The sequence below is a fragment of the Ambystoma mexicanum genome, chromosome 1p, assembly GCF_040938575.1.
Source record: "Ambystoma mexicanum isolate Mex_15411 chromosome 1p, UKY_AmexF1_1, whole genome shotgun sequence".
Taxonomy (NCBI): domain Eukaryota; kingdom Metazoa; phylum Chordata; class Amphibia; order Caudata; family Ambystomatidae; genus Ambystoma; species Ambystoma mexicanum.
In genome coordinates, this window is record NC_090921.1 from 893501371 (window position 1) to 893526090 (window position 24720).

Sequence of the window (24720 nt, forward strand, 5' to 3'; positions counted from 1 at the left end):
CCACATGCACGAATACAAACTACAGGTATGCACATTTTATTCAGAGTACATGTACAACTTTTATGAATGCATATAAACAGAGTAATGCCATTAAACCTGTATAACCTATAAAATGAACTTATTGCAATTGTTCCCATCTGCTATGATCAACTGTCGCTTCCAAACCTGTCTGCTATCTACAATTTCTTTTACACACACACATATCTAAAAAATTATAATATTAGAAGATGAGAGAAATAACAGTATAATTGTGGAAAAACACTTAGTAGTGCATTATAAAACTACACACAGCCAGGAAAAGGTCATGCATCTTCATACACTCACACACATAGACACTATCATTGAAAAGCTGCCAGCTTCAATAACATCACTGCCTGTAAATCACATACTTTTGCTTTATTACCCACACCTTCACAAATGCATACAGTCCATGCTTTTCTGTACAGTTTCTGCCATTTACCTTATAAAAATTGCAAAATAAACATATTATTATTTCCTCTTTCTCCTAATATTCTATAACACAGCTTAAAAAACCAAGTGAATTTCATACACTTAATATTCTACTCATTTGCAAAGCATGTTGAACTAACATATTGTAAATAAAATATAAAGGCTGCACATAGTCAAATGAAATGCATGCATAGACTATGTTCAGATATCAAACAAGAATACTACTACAAAAACATAAAATTGAACGTCTAAATTAACATCAGTGAAATAAACACACAAAATTATTAACTTCTTTCTTTTACAATTGCAGTGAAGACCACTCTCCTGAAAAGCAGCAGCATCTGAACTACAAACATCTCTGAAGAAACCTGCTCATTCCAAAAAAAAGAGTAAGTACAATACTACCTTAATATTGTTACTGTTACTCAAACACACTATGTGGTTCATTCATGTAATTTGTGCACCAAAAAAAAAATGGAGATTTCTGCACCATTCTGCCCACAAATCCCCATTTATTAAACAGGGATTAGCAGGCATAATGGCACACAAATCGCCTTTTTTGGAACACAAATAACACAACTCAACCCCTAGAATGTTAGTATTACAAAACAAAGAAATGTTTATACCATTAGATTTAGTATTAGTGCTTTTCCTCAGCACTAGCTCACTTTTTACTGTCATCTGAACCACAGTATAGTAACACATAAATAGAAGAATAGCCTTCCCAACTAATTGTAGATGCCCAATGCACAATCACACACCACCACATACATATTTACCATCATACTTAGACACGCATGCACACAGCACCCATACATTGCAGAACAGCCCAACCCATAACTTCGTTTTTTTAACAGACCCCAAAGAATGCCTACGAAAAAGCAAGTCTGTAGAAACCAACACAGAAATAGAGCAAATGAAAATAAAAGTGTCAAAAATAAGCATCCATCTCTAGCAGAGTTTGTACAAAAAGTTCAAACAAAACAGCTAATACAGTAATTTAGCGAAACAAAACAAGCTTCCAGTACAGAAACTTTGCCTCCTCTATCAAAATGTAAAACGAAACAGAAAATGATTAACAAGAATTCAGCTACCACTACTGCTAAAACTACTCCTATAAATCTTGATATACTAGCAAGTAACCATACTAAAAAAGTATTTTAGCAAAAATGTTCCACCACAGAGTCCTTTAGAATCTTATAAAAACAGGAGACAAATCATGCACAACCCTTAAAACCTACCGTAGAAAATTAATCTTAGAAGCATTGATAGACAGTGTAATCCTTCTCAAAAGAAAGTTATTTATTTTAGTGTTAAACAAATTGAAACCACTAACAAAACTAACTACTAAATTACAAAAAAAGACTTTTCAATAAACAGAATGTCAACAAAAATAACTTCTTAAATATATGTGGAGGTGAATGAAGTCACACCACGAGCACAAAACCATATTTTAATGAAGAAGCATGTCAATGCAATGTCAATGTCAATGTTTTTAAGAGATGTTGGCATGTCCTCTTTTCACAATGAAAATATAATGCTTTGTAGCACATACATTTTTCGCAGAGATGGAGTACATCTTCCTTCTGCTGGCAATAAGATTTTTCTGCAAAATATACAAAATGCATTGCAACCTTTTTTGCAATTACATTAATACATTTTGCAGTAGGTGTTAATCATTTGAAGTTTTTGAAACATAAAAAAACACCACGAAAAGGCTCTTTTCAGAGCCAGCACTTCCTCGCGTAGAAAAGGTTCTGATAGGGCAGCACCCCGAAAAAATAAATGACTGTGGACTGTCTGCAGACTCCTAAACAAATGCACAGGGCCCTGCACTTTTTATTTGTCACTTCTATTTTTAAACTGTGAAAGGCGGCTCTGAAAAGAGCCTTTTTTTTTGCTTTTTATTGTTTTATATTTTTTTGTTTTTTTAAACCTGACATACGATGAAAGGAGGGGAAAGGAGGGTAAGGAAGGGACACCAACCACGGGTATAAGAAAGGGCAGATGGAGAGAGGAAGATGTAGGGTGGGCCTTATTCAGGTAGTGGGCATACCTTGTCATGCTCCTTGACCGCAGGCTCAAAAGAACTCCGAAGATTCTACCCCTTGCAGATTACTGCATCGCAGTACATACACAATATTGTGACCCTCGAAAGGTAAGGGTTAACAGCATCATGAATGGCCTGTGAGGCCGCTGGAGGGACGCGCTGTCCCACAGGAATGTCTCTTGTGGTGACAGGAGCGGAAACGGAGGATGTTTTAGAGAAACTCAACCTACTACGTTTATCACAAGGTACAACCTTGCGAATAGCCCCACTGTGGAATGACCTTAGGTGTCGCTTCATTAATGTCGCACCAAAGATGTACGAACCAGGCCTCCCACGACTCAACACCATTTTGTACTGGTTGCAGGTGACCTTATTCGCATGCACTTTTGGCACTCCATCAAGAGTGGTAAACAACCACCACAACCAAGACTCACGGCGAGTGCTGGTAGTAGGGACTTCCACTACCTCATCCTCTTCATCCTCTTCATCTGTCTCCTCTACATCCTCATGCATGTTCCCCTCTGCAGGCCCTTGGGGACTTGGTGGTGGTGGAGGGGCTGGGGGTGCTGTTGCTGATGCAGGAGTAACTGAAGCAATATGGGATGCCATCAGGAAGCAAAAGCAGCTAAATCAGCAAAAAGGTCAATCTGCCAGGTTAATCTGCAGTACTGGAAAGACAATGCTCTGTCAGGTAGCCAGAAGCACAATTATGACCAGCTCTTGGGTGTGGCCTTTTATAGGGGTGCTGGTGAGTGCTCCGCGAACACCCGCGCTGTCCACGGACACTTCAAACACCAAACAAAGCCTCAAAAATGTCAAAAAAGTATGTAGATCGCCAGGGACATTGTCTGGGATATGGACAATGGTGAACATTTACTGTAAAATACTTTGGATTGTCCAAAAAAGTACTTTTAACATGTTCAGGGACCAGGACAGTGTCCGCAAATCAGGACACACACTCAGCGTGGGTGCGGTCACATGATGACATTGCGATCACGTCCACGAATGGGACGGATGTCCGCAGGACACCAACTGAGCAGGGATGGTTGTGTGCATGCGCGCAGGTGTTCTACGGACAGTGTTTGGGTCCTCAAGCTAATTAAAAGTGCAATACACGTGAAACAGACCGTTATGGACAGGTGCGATATTCGTAGGACCTATGGGTGTGGTGCGCATGTGCGTAGATGTTCTACAGACAGTACAGACAGGTATAGTGTTCTTAGGACACCTCCATTTTGGTTAATTGAGGACATTCCGGACACAGACTATGTTCTTAGAACAGTTCCATCTTGATTGTGGACAGTACGGCCAGGTATAGTGTCCTTCGGACACCTCCATTTTGGTTAATTGTGGACATCCCGGACATCGAGTGAGTTCTAAGAACAGTTTCTTTTTGACTGCGGACAGTACGGACAGGTATAGTATCCTTAGGACACCTCCATTTTGGTTAATTGCAGACATTCCGTACACCCGCGCTGTCCGCGAACACCCCAACGGCCTTTAAAAAAAAAGAAAGACACCGAGGACTGAATTAAAAAACACATAATATTTTTTTGTATTATATACAAATATACAATTTATGAAAGAGAGGGGGAAGCAGAAACTGACACAAATACAGGGGAATTAGGGGTTTGGAGAGGATGGAGGGGATGAAGGGATGGAAATCTCATCATAACATTTGTCTTGGTAGTGAGGGTTTGGGAATAGTTGACTGGGACATGGAGAGGGGGAACATGTACATGTGGGACAATGATATTGATTTTTTTCTTTTATGTAGTCCTCCACAAAATGTTTTAAAAGATTGACATTTTCCATTAGCATATCCATTTTTTGTTCCATGCGCTGCAGAGCATTTTCTAATGTCTCTTTTGCTATATTATTTTCACAGTTTGTATGGTCGGTTAAAAAACATATGTAAAGTACACATAAAGTAATGATTATTAATTTGCTTATATAGAGAAGTGCCTACCATTCGTATCACTGTCTTCACTCATTTCATCACATGGGAAATTTTCTTCAAGCCATTCCAAAGTATTGTACATTTCTGGGTAAAAAAAATAAAAATATATCACTAGTGTACCTAATACAGAATTGTTTATATGGCATGATATAACAATCTAAGATACCCCGTGAGTTTTTGGGTAGTGCTGATGTTGCCCGCCTCTGTCCGTGGACATACGCACAGTCTGCGGACATCAAAATATCCAGCAGGGGGTTCAGTATATTCTATGTTACATGTATATAAAGTAAGGGAATCCTAGTAAACATCTATCAAATTCACACTATGTATTTATAATCAGCAAAAGAAATTGATAAAGGGAGGTTATGGTTAAGTTGCACTATTAAATCCTATGAAATTCAGTAAAAAAACTGTGTTAAAGGGACGTTATGGTTCCAAGTAAAACCGAAAAACCCCTGAAATTTGCTAGTTATGGTAAGCTAAGCAACCATAACTCACGCCACCACCGTGCGTTGCTAAGACTAACACCCAGGACATCAACGATGACATCACAAATGTCACTGATGATATCACACGTGCATTTTCTTTTCATGAAAAGTCTGTACAAGGGATTCTTATTATAATGTTGACAAAAAAAGTGTCAAGGATCATTGGAATAGATGTCATGAGCTATGCTGTGCATTAAGCAATGCATTGAAATAAATAGCATTGTATTATGAAGTTCTTTACAGTATAATAAGCTACTCATGTATAAACATAAGCATTGTGTGCAGTATACATGATGGAGGTGTAATATTCATAATCTTCCCATGTTGAATAGTGAAATGATAAATGTTTATTATTAGAGTTGTGTGTACTGTGCTACATGTAATAAGTAGCTAATTACACCCACTTACTATATAATTTAATTATTACATACAAAACACAAAGACACAACAACACATACAAATATGAGTATATACAGGGAAAGTGACGTACACAAAATAGCAGCAGTAGAACCAGAAAGTGGTCATAAACTAAGTGATTATCTTTATGCACAGAAATGATTGTTCTGCTTCAAACCTACTACTTCCCTATGTATAACTATCACATGATGTGACTGCACCCTAAAGAAAGTAATGCGAATACAAATATGAGCATATCCAGAGAAAGTACAGTAATAAAAAAACAGCAGAACAATAAGAAAGTATTGATAACCTTACTGATTGTCTTCATACACAGAAAGCATTGCTATCTTTCAAGTGTGCATTTTCCCTATGTATATGTTTCATATGCTGTGAGTGAACCGCAAATGAATTACTGTAAGAAAATATTTGAAGTATAAGTCTAAACATAGAGTACTTTTTGATAATTTTTTTCCTAAGTATTACTGGCCAAGATATATCACTAAAGGAAAAAAGAGAGGGCTGGGCATGTGATGTCATCAGTGATGTAATCAATGACATTTGTGATGTCATCTTTGATGTCCTGGGTATAAGTTTTAGCAATGCACGGTGGTGGCACGAGTTATGGTTGCTTAGCTTACCATAAATAGTGAATTTCAGGGGGTTTTCGGTTTAACGTGGAACCATAACGTCCCATTAACAAAGTTTTTTTACTGTATATATATATATATATATATATTCAGTGAAAAAACTTTGTTAAAGGGACGTTATGGTTCCAAGTAAAACCGAAAAACCCCTTAAATTCGCCAGTTATGGTAAGCTAAGCAACCATAACTCGTGTCACCACCGTGCACTGCTAGGCCTAACATCCAGGACATCAAAGATGACATCACAAATGTCATTGATGACATCACTGATGACATCACATGTCTGACTCCCCCTTTTTTCCTTTCCTGACATATCTAGGCCACATGATTTTCTTCAGTAACAGTCAGGAACTAAAAATTGTAAATTACTATATTCGTAGACTTATCCTTCAAGTATGTTCTTAGAATAATTCCTTTATGGTCCAGTCATATCATATGAAACATATACATAGGGGAAGACACAACCTTGAAAGACAGCAATCCTTTTTGTGCATTCAAACTATCAGTAGATTTATCAGCACTTTCTGATACTTTTGATGTTTTTTTTATTACTGTACTTTCCCTGTATATGCTCATATTTGTATATGTTGTACTCACACTATTTTCCTTAGGGTCCAGACACATCATGTGATATATAAAGATAGGGTAAGTAACAGCTTTGAAACAGAGCAATCATTTCTCTGCATAAAGGTAATCACACTTTCTGCTACTATTGCTGTTTCTTTTTCTTACTTCAATTCCCTTGTATATATTCATATTTGTATGTGGTGTTGTCTCTTTGTGATTTGTCTATAATAATGCAATTATGTAGTAAGTGGGTTTTATTACCTACTTATCACAAGTTTCACTGTACGCAAAACTCTAATTTGAAAACAGTTATCATTTCACTGTTCAACATGGCAAGCTTATGAATATTGCACTTCCATCATGCATGCTGCACACAATGCCTTTTGTTTCTACATGAGTGCCTTAGTATACTGGATTGAAGTTAATAATAGAATGCTATTTATATCAATGCATAGCTTAATGCACTGATTAGCACTTGATATTTATTCCAAGAATCTTTGACACTTTATTTATTAACATTACACTAAGAATCCCTTAGACAGCGCAGTGAAACTTGGATTAACAATTGTATTTAGTGGAGTGTGTTGGTGTGTAAGAGTGTTTGGGGAGGGTGGGGGAGTATGAGATAGGTTCACTGATCTGTTTTTTTTAATGTGCTAGACACTTTTGTTGTGTTCGATTTGTCTGCGGTCAACACGGCTGTTCTGAAATTTTCTATATAAACTAAATGGTAGGGTGTTGTGAGGACGGAGTATGTGTCCGTTTTGCTCGCAAGCAAGCTAAAATTGAGCTAAGAACACTCGCAGTGTCCTGAAATGTTCGTAAATAAACAAAATGAGGGTGTCCTGAGGACGCTGTCCGTATTGTTCTCTGGTAAATTGAAAGTGTTGTAAGAACACTCACGGTGTCCTGAAATGTTCGTAAATAAACAAAATGGCGTGTCCTGAGGACGCTGTCCGTATTGTTCGCTGGCAAGTTGAAAGTGTTCTACTAACACTCGTGGTGTCCCCTAAATGTTCGTAAATAAACAAAATGGGGGTGTGCTGAGGACGCTGTCCATATTGTTCGCGGTCAAGCTGAAAGTGTTCTAAGAACACACGCAGTGTCCTGAAATGTCCATAAATAAACGAAAAGGGTGTGTCCTGAGGACGCTGTCCGTGTTGTTCTCAAGCAAGCTGAAACTGTTCTAAGAACACTTGCGGTGTTCTGAAATGTTCGTAAATAAAGAAAATGGGGGTATCCTGAGGATGCTGTCCGTTTTGTTCGCTGGCAAGTTGAAAGTGTTCTAAGAACACTCATCATGTCCGCGGACATTAAAAGTTCCCATAAGGCATAGTTATAATGTTTGACTCTATCGGAGTGATATGCTGCGGTGGTTGTGGCCAGGGCATAGAGTCTTGGGAGCAATGCCATATGGCCATGCACCCAAGACTCTGCCCTGGCCACAACCACCGCAGCATATCACACTCATAGTGGCTTATAACTTTGGGATCCAAAAACAAATTTATAAGGAAAAAAGTTATAAGCAACTATGGTTGTGATCTGCTGCGATGGTTGTACTTATTATAATATACTTACTGTTTGGTTTAGTAACTGGAGTACATGTATTTCCTGTTTATTTCTGTGATAAAAGAAAAGATCATGTTAGTGTAACATTGAATAATCAACATTTTTTTTACCCTCATATTTAGTAGATTACAAACCAGTGTACTGTGCAATTTGCTCAGTTTCTGTGTTTGTTGCTAAAATCATTGGGTCTGTGGGAGAAAAAAAATCCATGTTGGATTAAAAAAAAACTTTTTTTGTTATGCTACAGTCTATTTGTTTGTCTGTTTTCAGTGTTCACTTGTTGTTTCTGGTAATGCTCTATATATTGGCTTGTTGCAGATTTTTGAAGCAGTTAGATATCATTTATTTGTTTGGATATTGTAAAATGTTGGAGCAGTTCGATACCAGTTGGCGTATTCTAACTGTCTATTTTTTTATATAATTTAGAGGTATTGATTTATCAGTTTGGATATTGTAAAATTTTGGAACAGTTAGATACCAATTGGTGTATTCTAACTGTCTATTTTTTTATATAATTTAGTGGTATTGATTTATCAGTTTGGATATTGTAAAATTTTGGGTTAGTTAGATACCAGATGGTGTATTCTAAATATCTATTTTTTGCTCTAATTTAGTGGTATTCATTTATCTGATTAGTTGTTGTAGAATCGTTGGGCAGTTAGATACCTTTTGGAATATGCTAACAGTTTATATTTTTTACTACAAGTTTAGTTAAGGTTTAAGTACGGTTTAGTTAATACATTTTGGTTTTAAGATCATTAAATAAGTGTTTGAAAGATTTGCTGGTAATCTCTGCTTTAGAGTAATGGTACTATCATTACATTCAAACCATCCACATTTCTTTTTATATATGCAGTGTAGTGACCGGAATTGGTTATGGCTCCTGCGTGGTAGATTATACCTATTGTTGTGAAGGTTTTCTTACCAAGTGATACGTGACCATGTGTGAATCCAGTCAGCTTGCAGTTGTTTTTGGTACCATCTGCATTTTATCGTAGATGCATTAGTATTAGGTATGTACTATGTGTTTGTATTAGTAAGGTGGAGCGATTATCCGAATTGCAGGTAGTACATAATCTACCATGGTTTGCATTTTGTACAAGTTGCTGAAATGGAATGGATTCACAATTAGGTATTGATATATATACGAAGCGTTCCTTGGGGATTTGTTCTTGTGTCACATTGTTGCAGAGAGTGCATGTATGTTTCCATTAGTATGAAATCTGGAAGATTTCATTCATAGGCATGTTTTTATTTTCCAGTACTTGTAGTAAGTACATTAGAAATTCTTGTGGATCTTCCTATGAGTGTATAGTGAATTTCACCATTCCAGCACAGCAGTCCACTTGTTGTCTTATTCCATAAACACTATACGTGTTATCAGGATTGTTTGTTGCATTTCTGTGAAGTACTAACATTTGCAAACACAATTGGTCTGTACTGTGTAAGTAAATGTTTTTAACAATTGGTGGTAATTGAAATAGAATATTCATTGCTACATTTGCGCAGCAACTTACTCCAACTATTTTTGAGAGTTTAAATGGACCAGGTAGTTCTGTATCTGATTGTTTTTTTTAGTTTGTCTTCCTTCTTTGACGAAGTACCTGGTTTACTTTCCCTAATTGGTTCTTTTATGCTTGTAGTACTTGATGACGTTTTCGTTTCCTTTACTCTCTTTGTAGGATTTGCAGTGACATCCTGTTGTATTTCTGTTTGATTTAGTTTTCTTTTACGTTTTACTTTTTGTGGAACAGAATATGTGTTTAGATGGGGGTGTATAGTGAGCGAAGTCTATTGTATTCTAAAATGCAAGGAATATCAGCGTTTACTTTACTTGCATCAAAGTTGATTAGAAATAGACCGTCAAGTGTACGTACGCGTGATAGTGCTACGTAGCTCATGCCTTCTTTAAAGACTGTGTTACCAATGACTACCATTGCTTTGTCTAAGGTAAGACCTTGTGATTTATGAATGGTGACTGCTTATGCAAGAGTTAGAGGAAATTGTTCTCTGTGTACATACATGTCTTTGAAGAGAAGGAATCGAGCTGTTGAGCATCCTATCCTTTTTACTTCAGAAAGTTTGTCAAAGAGAATATTGACAAACTCAATTTTGTTGTCACGTTTGAAAGCCAACAACTGTACCCAGTGCTCCATTAATTAGTCCTTGTATCACGTCAAGGTTATATTTAAGGATTACTCTGCAATTTAAGGATAAATTTAATATCTTTTCCAACCCAGCTGTATTGGAGATTGAATTTTCTAAACTATTTAGTCTTGTTGTGGCTTGCTCACACATGGGTAGGGTCATACCATGTACATCTAGTTTGTCTGTGGCGTTAATTTCCATAATTGGTTGCATTTCTTTATTTAACATTATTTCATTGAATTTGAAACAGCTTGCAAGAGTTGGCATTAAGGCCGTACAATTGACATTTTTGTGGGCTAATTGTTCCATGACATCTGTAGCACATGCATTATCGCCATAAAGTGCATGAATGTGCTGGGTTTTCAATATTGCTTGTGCTTCTTTAGATAGTATACCAACTCTAAGGGCCTCATTACACGGAAAGCGGTGAACCATGGCGCTATTAGCGCCATGGTTCATGCTGGTAAAATACCGGCACTGCCTTGGTGGAAAGGGGAATTACCGCCCCATTCCAAGGTTGGCGGGGCGGTAATTCCCCCTTCCACCATTGCCCTTCCCCATTCCCATTTTTGCCCCATAGGGCTCTATGGGAATGGGGAAGGCGCTAATTACGGTACCGCAAATTGCGGTACCGTAATTAGCTCCACTGGTCCCTTTGTGGGTTGGTTTTTAACGCCTGCAAAAAGCAGGCGTTAAATTCCCCAACCCACAAAGGGACCTCGTAGTAAGGTGGTACGGATTTACCGGTACCGGTAAAATACCGGTACCGGTAAACCCTTACCGCCTACCGTGTAATGAGGCCCTAATACTTTTTAAGATGTTGGCATAAGTGAGGTCTGCAGATTGCCGCATGTTTTCTGTTAATACTCTGTATTGGAAATGTTGCCAAAGGTTGACATTTCCAATGCTGCCAACAGTTTTACGGCAGAGTTTTTGTCCTAATGTTTTAAAAATAGGCTCACCTTTTACTGGTGTCAATTGAAGAAGATCTCTAAAAACAATAATATGTTTTCGTGCAAAGAGCTCTTCGTAGTTTGTTTTGAGTAATTCTTGTAATCTGAGGTGAATCAAAGCCAACATTAGGTTGGACACCATGCTCACTTCATCTATTAGTAGCATTTTCATTTGTTTTAATACTCTGCGTAGTTCCATTGCTGCTTCTGTAGAAAGTTTGTAATAGTCTATTTTGTTTTGGTGTTCTACTGGCAGGAGTAGTAATCGGTGTAAAGTGACACTGCCTATGTTGTAGGCAGCTAAACCTGTGGGGGCAGTGACAACAGCTGACAGTTTGTTGTTTGTCAATTGTTGAAGGAACTTACTGATGATTTTGATGAGGAATGTTTTGCCAGAACCAGCTTCACCACTGACGTACAGTAGTATAGGTTTGTTATTTTGGTAGGTGCAGTCTTTGTTTTCATGTTGTACACTATGTGCAATTTCTTTTTTTACTTCTTGAAAAATGCTACATTGCTCATTGTTTAGTTTTGATTGTAGTATAGTTAAGTCTTCTTTATCTTCATAGTGACACATGGTGTTTTCTACTTCTGTCGTAGCTAATTCTGCCTCATTTGTTATTATTGGTTCTCCCAGTGGTTCTTGGCTTCCTGTTACAGAAGGTTGACTACTGTCAGGAGTGTCCTTATCTAGTTGGGCCTGGAGTTCTTCTTCGTGTTGTTGTTCATTGTGCAACATTGTTTTGTACTGTGTAAAGTTTACATCAGTTATAGTGCTTTCATTTGCTTTGAAAGCGTCTTCATATGAGTCATAGTTATCTAGTATTTCTTCTTCTTTTCCCCATGGTTTAAAGAGTTGTAGCAGGGACATGTAATATAGTTCTTTATGTTGAGGAGTCTTTAATGACAATTTGATATGATTAATTAAATTTGATTTGGTGAGTTTTACTAAGCTGCCTTCACAGTTTGTCACTCTGTATTTACCTTTTTTTTCATCAGGTTTTATATTATTTTTGTATGTGAAGTTTTGGGCTAGGTGGTTTAGACACATGGTTTCCAAAGTATTACTTCTGTTTGGGTAGTATGTGTCCAATAAATTGTTTTTTAAATTGTCTTGGCTGTTGGGATCACGTTTGGCTATTGTTTCTATATCTTTGTATGATTTTAGAACTCTTTTTCTAGATTTAGCAGGACTTAGCCATACTATATTTTCAGATTTACCATACAATGCAGTACCAGTTAAACGATCTGCTGCTTCATAGGATCCACATTCTCTATGGGAGAGCATTTTTATGCCCAAGCTGTATAATTTCTGAGACACTGTTTGGCTGATGACAGGTCATTACAGAGGTCTTGGAGCTCTGTTTTTTCTGCTTTGGTTAAGTATGCTGTAACATATTGTGCAATTGCAGTGGAATTGTCTGCAATGTACTGCATATCTATGTTTGCATTCCATAAGTGGGCAATGATTGCATTGTAATCATTGATATATTTTTCTTCTTTTGTTCTTTTTATGTAATATGTATGTTTAGGTGACTTACCTTTAACACTATTTCGAACTGAAGACATGAGGTTGTTCACTTGACCTGTATTTGTAACCGGTCTAGGGAAACCAAAGCAGCATTTGGTGTAGTATTTCCGTTCTTGTTTTTCTATTTGCGACGACAATATTTGCCACATTTGTGTCTTTGAAATTGTAAAATTTGTGCATGAAGATCACTATTTGTGGCTTTTGATGGAATTTCTCAAGTGACATATTTTTCAATAAACTGTAAAACAGTGGCATCACTGTCTTGACCTAATTTAGGAGCATCTTTAATCCATAAAAGCATGTGGATATGTGGTGCTCCTCTGGCTTGGATTTCTTTTCTCCAAAAGAAGTATTGCACTTCTCCAAGGGGAGGAACAGTTTTATTACAAATAAAATGTAGCATAGCAATGAAGCGATGGTGAAAATATCTTGAAACATTAACAAGATCCAGAGAACAAAGTTCTCCAGGTGTTGGTATATCTATGTTTGTTATGTTTTTGTTTGATATGCGTAGGAAATCATGTAAATCTTCCCATGCATATTCTGCACAACTTAATGTAACAAACCAAGTGGGTGGGCCAAGGTTTCTGATCATACAACGTACATCTCCATGACGTCGAAACCAGTACCACGCATATTTGCTAATAGATTTGTAATATTTGATTGTAAAACCTCATATTTTGTTGCACATTTTGTAATAATTGTGTAGCTGACATATTTTGAAAGTGAGATCCTGATTTTAATGTGTGTGCAACTCCGTAACATAAAGTTGCTAGTTCACTTTCAAAGAGTAGGTGGAATATGTATTCCACATTTTGTCTAAATCTGGGATCTTCAGAATACATCCGTAATGAGCAGTATTCTGATGCTGATATTTGAATAGGTCTATCATCGTACCTTCCTCCTTTACCAGTAGGAAAGAGTGGAGCATGTGCTTCTATACTTTTTTCCCATATGCTGATTGGTGATCCTTTTGTTTGACGCATTTGGTATGTTTCTAGTGCATCTTCTATGGTGTCATTAGAGTGCAATGGATGAATTGTATAATGGTCTAAAGTATTTGATATTGTAGCAGGATCTAGGAGCTCAAATTGACCAGCTTCTTGTTTCTCTTGAATTATTTCAGTTGTATCCTTCAAGTTTTCTACAATATTAATTTCTTTGTAGTATTCATTATTCTCTTTAAGATATTGCAAGGCTTGTCTAACTTTATGTAAATCTACCATCTGTTGCCATATTTTTTTGTCTTTTGTAGGTACTCCATTTACTAAGATAATTAAAGATTGCTCCATTGGACGTTGCACTCCTAGAGTGTGCACATTTTCTTTTAGACCTAATGGTAAATACACTACTTTTCCACAAATACCTTTCACTAATTCAGAGGGAGGTAATTTTGCTGTTTTTGGTTGAAGGCATATTATTGCTTGAAATGGGTGCACTGTTTGAATTATGATGCTCTCATATAAATTAAGTTGTTGTAGGGGTTTTGGTAGTGGATATAATTCCAAAATATTTGTGATAGCACGTGAAGGAGTTTGGTTGTTGTCAAGTTTTGTAGTGCAGTAACTGCAAAGTATTAAGGGGTCAGTTATTTCGTATTTGTTTTCTGCTATAAGGTAGAGAGCTAATTCAAACCATTTAGAATCTTCATTGTCTTCTATTTTGTATGATAGGTCTACAGTGTTTGTGTTACTTTTATAAAAAGTTCTGCAGCAACATACACACACATGGTTTGGTACTTCAGCTGATGTACTTTTACATTTCAGTATTTCTTTTTTGTATGTGTTTAGTAAAAGGTTGCCATGCATAGAATTGTTGCTAATTTGGTTTAAAGCTATTTCATTCTGTAAGTGGCTTTCACTTCCAAAATATTTTTTCTGGATATAGTCGATTTCTTCAGGTAGGTCTTTTCCTGTACCATTTAGAAGAATGTTATTTAAATTGGCTAGTGCTAAAGCAGGACTTTTAGCATAGTCAGTTTATAGACTAGATTTCTTATAGTTGAATGATGTGTTGATATCCTTTTGATATCATGGATGGTGGTTTTGCAAGTAGGTCCTGTAATGCATGCCAATGAATGTCCTTGTTGTCCTGTGTACTTGCGCACTGGACAGGTATCCATATTTTGCAGTAGTTTCATTTTGATTTTGTCTTTGCCTTTCACGTATTGATTGAGGAATTGGCTTAAGGACTTGAACATTTTTTTGGGAATGTTCCACTTTGACGTGCATGGCCATTTGTATACTAGATGTTCTGATTCAGTTGAATGGAGAGGTAATTCTAAGTTTTCAGGGCATATTTTTGTAAGCAGTATTTCTTGTTCATTATGGTATTGTTAACTTTTTCACAACCTCGACCACTGCTATGTATGGCAATTGTATTTGTTTGCTTTTGTTTGTATGCTTCTTCATTAAAGTATGGTTCTGTGCTTGTAGTGTGACTCCATTCACCTCCGCAGATATTTAAGAAGTACTTTCTGTTGACATTTTGCTTATTAAGAAGTCTTTTTTGTAATTTAGTCATTAGTTTTGTTAGTGGTTTCATTTTGTTTAACACTAAAATAAATAACTTTCTTTTGAGAAGAATTGCACTGTCTATCAACGCTTCTAAGATTAATTTCCTACGATAGGTTTTAAGGGTTGAACCTGGTTTCTCTCCTGTTTTTATAAGATTTTGAAGGACTCTGTGACAGAACATTTTAGCTAAAATACTTTTTTGGGTATGCTTACTTTGCACTATATCAAGATTTATAGAAGCAGTTTTATCTGTAGTGATAGCTGATTTTTTGTTAATTGTTTTCTGGTTTGTTTTACATTTTGATAGAGGGGGCAAAGTTTCTGTACTTCAAACTTCTTTTGTTTCACTAAATACTGTTTTAGCTCTTTTGTTTCAACTTTTTTTACAAATTGTGCTAGAGATGGATGCCTATGTTAAAGAAGGTATGGGTTGGGATGTTCTGCAATGTATGTGTGCTGTGTGCATGAGTGTTTGAGTAAGATGAAAAAGATGTATGTAATGGTGTATGATTGTGCATTGGGCAACTACAACTAGTAGGGATGGGTATTCTTGAATTAATGTGCTACTAAACTTGGGTTCAGATGACAGAAAAAAAAAAAAGCTAGTGGTGTGGAGAAGTACAAATAGTAAATCTAATGCTATACAATTAAAACTGTTGTTTGTTCTATAACATCAAAATTCTAGCGGCTGAGTTGGGTCATTTGTGTGTCGAAAAATAGGAATTTGTGGGCCATTCTGGCTGTAAATTGCTGTTTAAGAAATGGGGATTTTCGGACAGAACGGTGCACAATCTCTATTTTTAGGGACAGAAATAGCATGAATTAACTGTACAGTGTGTTTGAGTAATAATACAAATATTATGGTGGTATTCAACTTACTTTTTTTCTAAAATGAGCATGTTTCTTCTTAGTTGTTATTTGTACTTCAGATTTGGCTGCTTGTTTTCAGGAGAATGGTCTTCACTGCAATTGTAAAAGAAACAAATTAGTAATTTTGTTTGTATATAGCACTGTTTTTAATTTAGACATTGATTTTTTAATTGACATCCTCAGCCCTTTCCTCAAAACCATGAAAACTATTTTATTCACATAAGATACGTCGCACCAGTTGAATACATATCATATGTTCTTAATGAATAAACTGTATTGCAACGACTAACTGTAGCAAACAAAATATCTTTACTATGCCTTGTGAAATTCATAATGTCCCACTGAATACCACTATTCCTGTAACTAAGCTCTTGCAAGTAATAGTGCCTCAATGTCATGGGCTGCTTGCGCTATATAAATATAAGTAAGTAAATAAATAAATAAAAACAAATGTTTATGTTATTGTACAAGTATTGTTGTTTGAGATTTGAACATAGTGTGTGCAGGCAATTTTGTTTGACTATATGCACTCTATATATTTTATTTAAAATATGTTAGTTCAACATGCTTTGAATATGTGTGTGTAAAAAGAAATTAAATAGTATAAATGTTTGTAAGTGACAGTTGATTTTAGGAGATGGAAAAAAAGACAGTAAGTTCATTTTACAGATTATACAAGCTAAAAGTCAGTTAATCTTTTTATATGAAACTAGAAGAATTGTACATGTACTTTACAGAAAATATGCATACCTTTAGTTTGTGTTCATGCATATGGATATTAGTATGGAGCTGCAAGTAGAAATCTTGGAGACTTGTATAGTATTTCTTGTAGAAGGTGCTTTCCAATGAAATGACAATTGTACTCACAGAGATTAACAGTACATTTGCAGTGCTGATCTATGATGATGCAGTTAGATGTAGAGGTATTCTATGTGATTGGTGGATGGTCATGTGACTTCTTAGCTACATCCAATGAGGGAATGGCCCAGAGAGTGAAGTGGAAATGGTAGAAGGGCTGTCCATGTTACGATATGTCTGCGGACATGGCGGTAGTTCGCGGACATCGGGTGTTACATCTGGGGATTTTTGGGTTGGGAAGCCATGCAAATGAGAATGAGCATAGAAAGGGATTGGTCAGGAAAGTTTAGTGGGTGTGTTGTGCCAGGAGAGAGTTTCTCAGATACTCTTTTTGCTGAGAGAAGAAGAGATAGCTATGGCTGTGTGTTTCAGAAAAAAATTGTTTGGATTTTGGGAGACTCGTGGATACATTGGTTGAAGGTGCATGCAGAAAGCTGTGGAGTAGCTGTATATCTTGGATTCCCACATGTGGAAGTACACTGGCATGGAGCACGTGGAATGAAGTGGTTGGACTTGCTACCTCTCTGTGCTACTTTGGAGACAGAGCAACATCCAGATATAATTATAATTCATTGTGGAGGGAATAGTGTAGGACATGTGTCTGGAATTTCTTTGCAATTTGCAATGAAAGAAGGACTTGGGAAGGTCATGGACATGTTTCCAAATTCTCAAGTGATGTTTTCACGGATTGCGCAGAGACAAATGTGGCTTTGTTCTTCTTCATTTGGTCCACAAATGGAGAAAGCAAGGCGCAATGTCAATAAGGCTGTTTGTGCCTTTCTAAGAGATTTTGGCATGTCCTCTTTTCACAATGAAAATATTATGTTTTCGTAGTACATACATTTTTCGCAGAGATGGAGTCCATCTTACTTATGCTGGCAATCAGATTTTTCTGAGAAATCTACAAAATGCAATGCGACCTTTTTTAAAATTACAGCATCCATTTTGTAGTAGGTGTTGAGTTTTTTTAATTTTTCAAACACAAACACCACCAAAAGGCTCTTTTCAGATCCACCACTTCCTCCCAGAGAAAATTGCAATGGTTATGATAGGGCAGCACCCCAACATTTTAGATGTCCGCGGACTGTCCTCGGACTTCTAAAAAATACACAGGGCCCTGCTTCATTTATTTACACTTCTGTTTTTTAACTGGGAAAGGCGGCTCTGAAAAGAGCCTTATTTTTTTATTTTAGTTGTTTTATATTTTTTTGGTTTTTTATACAAGACACACTAGGAGAGGAGGGGAAAGGAGGATAAGGGGGGACACCAACCACGGGGATAAGAAAGGGCGAGCTGAGAGAGGAAGATGTAGAGTGGGTTTTATTTGGGTAGTGAGCAGATCTTCTCGTGCTCTGAGACAATAGTCTCAAAAGCACTTCGAAGTCGCTCCTCCCTGCAGAGTACTGCGTCGCAGTACATACACACAACTGTGACCCTCGAAAGGTAAGGGTCATCAGCATTGTGTATGGCCTGTGAGGCAGCTTGAGGAATACGCTGTCCCACTGGAGTGTTCCTTGTGGTGACAGGATCAGAAACGGAGGATGAAGTAGAGGAAGTAAACCTGCTATGCTCTTCACAAGGTACAACCTTGCAAATGGCCCCAGTGTGGAATGACTTTAGGTGTCGCTTCATGGTAGTCGTCCCAAAGCTGTACGAACCAAGCCTCCCGCGACTGAGTACCATTTTGCACTCGTTGCAGGTGACTTGGTTCTCACAAGCCTTAGGACCATTCCCAAGAATAGTAAATAACTGTAACGCTCACCTGATTCTCGCAGAGGCGCCGGTCTTGACTGGGCGACTACCGTATCTCCAAAGGTGATGTGTAGCACCCGGTTGGCTCATGGGCTGGACCTCTGTGCACTGTATGCCTGACGTGTAGAGTAAGATGTCTGCAGATAGAAAATATGGGGTTAATGAACTGGGGTTATTGGGGTGTCCCTATCTCTTTCCTCTTCTCCTCTCCTGTAGACCCCCAAAGGTTAACGCTCTCACCTTAGGTAAGTGAATGCCGACCTCTCCATCTGCCTCGGGGCAGGGTGCTGTAACCAGTTTCTTCACTGGATAGGTAGCGCAGGCCTCTTGACTTCAGAGGACTGCTGTCCGTCGTTTACTGCGCGAACGGTAAGTTTTGAGTCATTCAAATGTCTTTAAAGTCTTTAGTAATGATGTCTCTTGTTTTGCAGGGTTCCGACGATGGCGGATGACGGGCTGAAGTGAGTTGAAGATGGAGCCCGTGTGATGAATAGAAGCGCCTGGAAGCACGTAAGTAAGCGCTTGTTGCCTGCTTTACGATGCGCTCTAACTGTCTTTTTATTTTGCAGGTACGAGTTCGGAGCGGCTGCAGGGTGCCGGAATACCCACTGGATTAGATGTGGAAAGGAGTAATGGCACGTGAGTATTAAAGTGCCCCAATGTCTTTAAACGCACCTTGTTTTGTCTTTCAGATGCGGAATGCAGCGCCGAAGGCCTCCGGAGCGTGCGAAGAGTTGGTAAGCTTTTGTCTTTCAGATGCCGGAATGCAGTGTGAAGACCTCCGGAGCGCACGAAGAGTAGGTAAGCCTTTGCCTTTCAGATGCCGGAATGCTAACCTGTTCTTTCTTGTCTTTATAGGTGTTGCTGAAGACTGGATTCAGGATGGTAAGCCTTTGCCTTTCAGATGCCGGAATGCTAACCTGTTCTTTCTTGTCTTTATAGGTGTTGCTGAAGACTGGATTCAGGATGGTAAGCCTTTTTCCTTAGGCCCAGGACCGGATGCAGAAGACACGATGAGCGTTCTGCTGCAGAGGTTGCAGAATAACGCAAAGCAAGATTCATCCATCGGGTGTGGTTTAAATAGCCTCCTGTAGTGCTTAGGCGTCTCCTTCCACAGCCACGCCTAGTAAGAAAAGAGTTCCTGCTTTCCAGAAGAGTTCCAGTGTTCTGAATCTAGGGAGTGGCTCCTGCCCCACCCAACAGGAAAAGTAGTTCCAAACAGAAGAGGATCAGAGGCTCAACTGGCAGGCAAGTAAGCAGCATGGTCTGCTGCAGGTAAGTCCACCCAAGCATTATGAGCCCAGCGCTTCCAGCGCTGGGACTGGGCATATTTATGAGCCTGGTGCCACTGGCGCCAGGACTGGGTCCAAAAGGTCCCAATTGGGACTGGTTGGCACTCGGAACCTGGGTTATGGATCTGCTTCCAAGGGAGTTGGGAAAACCCTGACCTTTTGGAAGCAGAGATCATGACAATAACCGCCACACCCAAGACTCACGCCAAGTGCAGGTAGTAGGGAGTTCAACTACCTCATCCTCGTCAGCCTCTTCTTCCTCCTCTGCATCCTCACTCCTGTTCCCCTCTTCAGGCCCTTGGGGAGGTGGTAGTGTTGGAGGGGGTGAGGGTGGTGCTGAGGCAGATGCAGCACCAGGTGGCAGCAGTGCAGCCATGGATGCCATCAGGTTCACAATGGAAATCTGCAGTTGGCAGTAAAATTCGCTGTAGGATAGCCAGAAACACAATGAGAATAAGCTCAAGGCCGTGGTTTTTTATAGGGGTGCTTGTACGCGATTTGTGGACATGCGCACTGTCCGCGCACAGATCGAACACAAAAAAAGGTTCAAAAGGTTTCAAAAAGTATGTAGAAACTCAGGATTTTATGCTACATATACATATGGGACAATGGTATGTGGTTTTTTGTTTAAAATTATCTTCCACAAAGTGTTTTAAATTTTTAAAATTGGCCAACAGTAGATCCATTTTTTTCTTGTATGCTGTGAAGAGTCTTATCCATAAAAGCTTTTTCTGTAGTACTTTCTATTTTGGTATGCTCTGTACAAAAAAAATATATATGTTAAAAGTATATAAAATAATAATAATTAAATGGTTTATATTGTAAAGTGTCTACCATTAGATTCACTATCTTCTGACATTTCCTCATGTGGGAAATGCTCCTCTAGCCACTCCAGAGTACTAGAAATTTCTGTGAGAAAAAAAACATCATTCTTTTTTTATCTAATACAGAAAGTTTATAAATATATGAGTAAAATGCAGTACACTTACTATTCCAGGTAAGGTATGTTCTGAGTGGTCTGTAGATCTGCTGTTGTTCTTGGTTGTGGAGTTTCTGTGAGGTAATCATGTTGGAAGCCTATCTTTCTTCTTTTGGTATATTCCATTGTATTGTATTTAAATGAATGGTTAGTGTGTTACATATATGGGTTACACTTCTTATGTATTACTACATATAATGTGTATGTGTGCTGGTTTGGAAATTGTAAAATGTTCATATGTTATGATATAACAATGAAACATACCCACCCAGAGTTTTTGGGTAGTGGTGCTGTTGTCCGAACATGTCCGCGGACATTAAAAGAGTTTGCGGACATAGTAGTGGGGGTTCAGTATGTTCAATTTTACATGTACATAAAATCAGAGTTATTATTATTAAATTGTGCTACTAAAAACCTATGAAATTCAGTGAAAAAACTTTGTTAAAGGGACGTCATGGTTAAGTTGCGCTACTAAAAACCTATGAAAGTGATGTCATCAATGACATTTGTGATGTCATCTTTGATGTTGTGGGTGTTAGTCTTAGCAGTGTACGTGGTGGCACGATTTATGGTTGCTTAGCTTACCATAACTGGCGAATTTCAGGGTTTTTTCGGTTTTACTTGGAACCATAACGTCCCTTTAACAAACTTTTTCACGGAATTTCATAGGTTTTTAGTAGCGCAACTTAACCATAACGTCCCTTTAACAAAGTTTTTTCACTGAATATATATACATATATATATATACATATATATATATATATATATATATATATATATATATATATATTGTCAGTCATGACTTCAATCAATTTTTTTGTCAATTTTATTCATGATCTATTATTTGTTTTATATTCTCCTTAGCCTAGCACCACAGTAGATTGCAAGTGAGAAATATTAATTTAAACCTTATTCAGCAAAAAGATGAACCCTTTCCATGATCATTATATTCTACAGTTTGTTTATCATTACAACAAACATAATGACATCATCACATCACGCACATTGATGCAAACGTGTCCAATCGAAATGTCGGATATTTTGGGGGGTTACTGCTTAGCCTTGTAGACCTGTAGCCTCGACAACCTTGTAGTCCTTTAAGATGCAATTAATGAACTCCATCCTATAAGAAATACTACAAAGACGTATAATATCTAATTCTGTGACTTCGAGAATATGTCTAAATGCATAGACAAAGTCCTATTTCCGTTTGTCAGTTCTCTTCTATCATATATCAGAGATACCACAGACTTCCTAATGTGCATTAATGAGATACCATGGGAATATGATTATATGATGGTCACTATGGATGTTGTATCTCTTTACACATCAATAGGTCACTCATTTGGGAAATGGGCTTGTCAGCATTTTCTTAATACCAGGTTGCTGAACTATCTCGAAAATACACAAATGGTCTTACAAATGATAGATCTCTGTTTGACAAAAAATGGTTTTCTTTTTAATGACGAGTTCTTCTGACAAGTCCAGGGCACTGCGATGGGCACTACATTTGCGCCATCGTTTGCTAACTTAACAATGGGTGCCTGGGAGGAATGTGAAGTATGGTCCGAAGAAAATCAAATAAACACTGACAATGTGGTCTTATGGCTCAGATATATAGATGACTTGTTTATTATCTGGAAAGGATCAGAACTAGGTTGGCTCAACTTTGTTGGACAGATGAATTTGAATAACCACAATTTAAGATTTACAGAGACACACAATTGTTCCTTTCTCACCTTTTTGGACGTTAATCTAAGGGTCACATTATCATGTGAACTGCACAGAAAAGCAACAGGATCGAACACCCATTGCATGCCACTAGTGGATACCCAAAGAATTGAATATGCAGTGTCCCGTGTGGCAAATTTGTAAGCATGCAATGCAACAGCACAATGCTGGGGGCCTATGATTTAGAAAGCAAGATCACTACATAAGGCTATAGAAATCAAGCATATCGAAAAAGGTGATTGAGAGAGCATAACTGAAGACAAGATTGCAAGACAGACAAGGCCTCTTAACATGATCCCTCAAACAATCGAATCAGGATATAGAAAAAGATACCACTCAGATGATTCTCACATTTGACAATCAAGGTCCCATAATCAGACGCATCTTGCAGAGACATTGGAAAATCTTACATGCAGATAGGGATCTTGCATGCAGCCTGAACAAAAATCCAGACATCACTTTCAGAAGGAACCATTCCCTGAAGGACACATTGGTTCAGAGCTTCATGACTAAAACAGAGGATAGAAATGGAAGCACTTGGCTTACCAATCAAAAGAAGGATTTCACCAAATGCACAAGATGCAATATATGCAAATATGCTAAAAACTGTCTTTTAAACACCCCATGATAGGCGATACAGTTGAGATCTTGGACAGAATCACATGTGAAACAGAATATGTTGTGTATGTCCCGACTTGTGGTTGTCAGAAATGGTACATCGGAAGCACTAAGGGTAACTTAAAGATCAGAATCCAACAACATGTAAGAGCCATCCTGCATAAAGATTCCAACTATCCTATGGCCAAACATTTCACAGGCTACCATCAAAATAACATGGAAAGCTTTGCCTTTTTTGGCATTTATGCAATAGCAACTGGACTCTGGGGAAGAAACAGAGAGCTTATGCTCTGGCAAAAGGAGATACGCTGTATTTTAGACTTTGAGAGTAAACAATCGAGCAGTCACAACATCAACTAAGAACTATATACTTTCCTAGGACAATGAATCTACCTCTCTAACTCTATTAGATATGAAGTGCGCACCTTCTGGTCTTTTTGCCTTTACAATATAGTACGATTGAAGTTGGATACCTTATTGTGTTTTCAATAACATGCACAATTTTAATTCTATTTTAATTATTTTCTTATTGCTACATATCTTTTCTTGGTTATCTGTTTCCAGTACCTAGCACTTTTATAGCCACATAGGCATGAGATTATATGGCCCTCTATTTCTCCCACCCCCTCCTTTTTCTGGGTCGGCAGAGATAGAGAGATATGATATAAGGGCTAAGAATTATTGACATCTTCGGGGAACAAATTGTAGACAACAAAGGTTTGGCGAATGGTTGGCCGTTTCACAATTAGGCGTAACATGTTTGGCACACCCTTTGGTTAAAAGGCAATAGTTATGAGAAAAGACAAATTCCAATTAAGTACTATGCAGTTTAAATCTGCTTTGGTTATATAAAAACAAGCTACCAGTAATGGAACACCATGCATTTTATAATGGTTTTACAGTGGTTTTGTTTTAGAAGTAGGCTTAAAGTGCACAGTGGACCTGTTGACTATAAAGATAATGGTAATGAGAGAGGATATACACAAATCAAGCAATAGGGACTTCATAGTTGTTCTGTTCAGACAGGAAATTGCTGCTAATGATAAGCACTATGCACTTTATAGTGGCTTTGTTTACATAAGAAAATGCTGCTAGCAATTTTGCACTTTAAGGTTGTTGAGCTAAGAAAACTTTGCCAGAAATGGAGCACTATGCACTTTAGAGTGTTTTCGTTTACATGATAAAATACTATTGGCTATTTTGTACAGTAAGGCTGAATTTTAAGATACATATATGAAATATGGTTTGTTCAGCAATTGAAATGTGATAACAATGTAAATATGTTGTGATAAGCACTTGGTACTTAATGTTTAACTGTTCACATATGATTTCATGATTTGCACTT